This window comes from Euphorbia lathyris, chromosome 9 (assembly GCF_963576675.1).
Source record: "Euphorbia lathyris chromosome 9, ddEupLath1.1, whole genome shotgun sequence".
NCBI lineage: Eukaryota > Viridiplantae > Streptophyta > Magnoliopsida > Malpighiales > Euphorbiaceae > Euphorbia > Euphorbia lathyris.
The window spans coordinates 17,791,494-17,795,316 of record NC_088918.1 but is presented as its reverse complement, the minus strand read 5'-3'; the positions used below and the strand labels follow the sequence as shown (position 1 = coordinate 17,795,316).

Genomic DNA, 3,823 nt, shown 5'->3' with positions numbered 1-3,823 from the left:
ATATGTTTGAAGCTCCTCTTCGAACTTCTTTGCGAGTGCTCGAGTAACAGGTCCATCCGGTAAATGTATTTGCTCCATAGAAAATGCTTTATTAACTGTAGGCAATGGATCTAATAGCACTACCTGATTTATCACATGTTCATATCCCTCATTCAAACCATTCAAAAATTGCAGCAATCTATCTTCCTCAATCATATCAGTAATACGTTTAAAAGCATTACATACACATTGAGATGCAATTCCACATTGACATTCAGGCATTGGTCTAAGAAAACTCAATTCATCCCATAACTTCTTCAAAGAAGTAAAATAATTGCAAACTGACTGGTTACCTTGAATAGTATAATTAATTTGCCTCTTTATTTTAAAAAGCATAGGTGAATTATTCTCACCAAACCTCTGCTCCAGCTCTTTCCACAAGGATCTTGCTGATGATGCATACGCAAAGGCATCTGCAAAATCTTTATGAATAGAATTTAGCATCCAAGCAACTACTAGACAATCAGTCTCCTGCCATTCCTCATAACCAGGTGTGTTCATCCTTAGTGGAGGATCATCTGCTTCCATAAATTTCAGCTTCTTTTTCACTGTAAGTGCTCTAAGCTTTGCATGTTTCCAAGTAAAATAATTATTGCTTGTTAACAAATTACTTACTAAGAAGATCTTAGACTGTTGTGGCTGGAACATGCATAATTTTTCTCAAAATTTGAGTATCTGTATTGATTCGCACTTGGACCTAATGAATCATGATTTCGATTTGTGTTCAGATCTATATTTTGTGTTCCTCGAGCCATTTCTTCATAATCTTCTTCGGTTTCTTCTATTTCCAAGAAAGATTCATTCTCATACTCTTCAAATGTTATAGTATCTACTTCATTTGATTCACTTCTTAACTCTGCTTTCTTCTTCTTTCTACCAACCATGGCTCTGATACCATAATAACTCCATGGATCTTGAACTGGTGAAGGAAAGCAAAGTAAAAGATATTATTGAGTAAAAGGTTGAGCAATTACAGGATCTATTCTATACTTTATATATCTAGATTACATGAGTAAAATGTGTCTAACTATTTTAGCGCCAGATCCTAAATCTGTTTGATGACTCAGCATTTGCTATAATGATCTAAAAAGGTTTCATAATTCTTCATCTTGCAACAACTCTATCTCAACATAACTGCTAGTTCCTGTGAGATGTGCTTGTCCGAGCCGGAACGAAATAGTAGATGGTGTGCTCCCCTTGTTGATGTATATGGTGACTCAGGGAGATACTATAACGTTGATTGGGGAGTCATTCGGGGTCAATGCCCTTTACACCTATTTTAGTTCCACTTAAAAGTGATAGTTGCATAGCTAATCCCGGGAGTTTGTTCTGTCAATGTTCGAATAGCTCTCTTACAAATGGGAGCTGCAAACAGGATGCAAAAAAATTTCCTGTCAAACTAGTTACACTTATAGGTATGATTGAGTTTTTTTTATCGAACTGTTCGAAAGATAGCTTTCTTAGCAGCCTGCCTCGAACAATTAACTAAATGCGTCACGTTGATACTAAATAATCCGGTACATATTTCAGGTGTTGGCATTGGTGTTGGACTTTTATCTTTAATCCTATGCAACTATAAATTATATCAGTTTTTGAAGAAAAGAAGAAACAGAATTCGTAAATAGAGACTTTTTGAGCAGAATGGCGGTTTCCTATTGCAGCAGCGTCTCTCATCGGGCACATGTGGTCAAACGGCAAGATTATTTATAGAAGAAGAGCTGGAAAGAGCTACAGACAACTTCAACCAGAGCAGATTTCTTGGCCAGGGAGGTTACGGTACTGTTTATAAAGGAATGCTACTGGACGGTAACATAGTTGATGTGAAGATATCAAGGACTATTGCCGAAAGCCATATTGAGTAGTTTATAAATGAAGTTGTCATATTATCCCAAATAAATCATAGGAACGTTGTAAAGCTTATCGGATGTTGCTTGGAAACACATTTTCCATTGTTTATTTATGAGTTCATTCCGAATGGAACCTTTTTGAGCCACATTCACGAACAAGTCCAAGACAGTAGTTTGCTGTCATGGGATGATCGTTTCAGGATCGCAAGTGAAGTTGCTGGAGCAGTAGCATACATGCATTCTTCGGCTTCATTCCCCATTTTTCGCCGCAATATCAAGTCTTCAAACATACTCTTAGATGATAAGTACATCGTTAAAGTTTCGGATTTCGAAACCTCACGATGAATCCCATTTGACAGAACTCACTTCACTACTGTTGTACATGGAACATTTGGGTACTTAGATCCTGAGTACTTTTACACAAGCCAATTCACTGATAAAAGTGACGTTCATAGTTTTGGAGTTGTGCAAATAGAGCTACTGACCGGGGAGAAGCCGATTTCTTTCGATAGAAGTGAAGATCAGAGAAGCCTTGTCGGACATTCCCTTTCGTCGAGAGAAAACGATGATTGCCTTGTCCGAATTTCGGATCCTATAGTAGCTAGAGAAGCAAGGAAAGAAGATATTCAGGCCATTTCAAACCTTGCTGAGAGATGTTTGAGTTCCATAGGGAAAATGAGACCAACTATGAAAGAAGTAGCAATGGAGCTAGAAGGATTGAGGAAATCACAAATGTACTTTACGCCATTACTCGAGTGAATTTTTTTTATCTGGATTGATCGGGGTGACTTTCAACAACAACAACAATAACAACAACAACAAAGCCTTAGTCCCGAAATGATTCGGGATCGGCTAACATGAACCATCATATAAAACCGTGAAATCAAGTCGTGTCAGCGACACAAATTCTCTCCATCCACTCTTTCCTATCCACTACCATATTTTCCTCAATTCTCAATACACTCATATCACTCTCGATCACCCTCCTCCAAGTTTGCTTAGGTCTTCCCCTACCCCTCACCACTATATCCCTTTGCCACTCTTCAGTCCTCCTAACCGGCGGATCAAGCGCTCTTCGTCTTACATGGCCAAACCACCTTAGTCGGTTTTTCCTCATTTTATTCTCAATAGATGTAACCCCTACTTTTGTCCTAATTATTTCATTACTCACTCGATCCTTTCTCGTATGACCACACATCCATCTCAACATACGCATCTCCACAACCGATATCTTATGAGTGTGATAGTGTTTCACTGCCTAACACTCCGTACCATATAACAGTGCTGGTCTGATTACCGTGCGGTAGAATTTTCCCTTCAATCTATTTGGCATGCCAGGGTCACAAAGGAAACCCATAGCACTCTTCCACTTTGCCCAACCAGATTTAATCCTATGAGCAACATCTCCATCTACTTCTCCATCCGCTTGGATAATAGATCCTAAATACCGAAAGCAATCCGATGCCTGAACAACTCTCCCATCTAGTGTGATTGTCCCTGCCTCCCTACTCCTATCGCCGCTAAACTTACACTCCAAATATTCTGTCTTACTTCGGCTCTGCTTAAAGCCTCTAGATTCTAAAGTTTGTCTATATAGTTCCAACTTCCTCTCCACGCCTTCTTTCGTCTCATCAACCAACACAATATCATCTGCAAACAACATGCACCATGGTATACCATCTTGAAGTGAACCCGTTAGTTCATCCATAATGATGGCAAAAAGAAAATGGCTTAGTGCAGAACCTTGATGCATTCCAATCGTAATAGGGAACTCTTCAGTCTTCCCAACACTCGTGCATGCTCCCTCATACATGTCCTTTATCATGTCAACATATTTCCGCGAAATGCCTTTCCTTATTAGGGCCCACCAAAGTACTTCCATTGGTACCTTATCATATGCCTTCTCCAAGTCAATGAAAACCATATGCAAGTCTTTC

The 3,823-nt window shown here is 39.1% G+C and overlaps 1 pseudogene; it reads left to right on the top strand.

The window, feature by feature from the left end:
• The first annotated feature begins 569 nt into the window (after window positions 1-569).
• Window positions 570-2,906, top strand: LOC136207273 (wall-associated receptor kinase-like 22; annotated as a pseudogene).
• The last annotated feature ends 917 nt before the right edge of the window (window positions 2,907-3,823 follow it).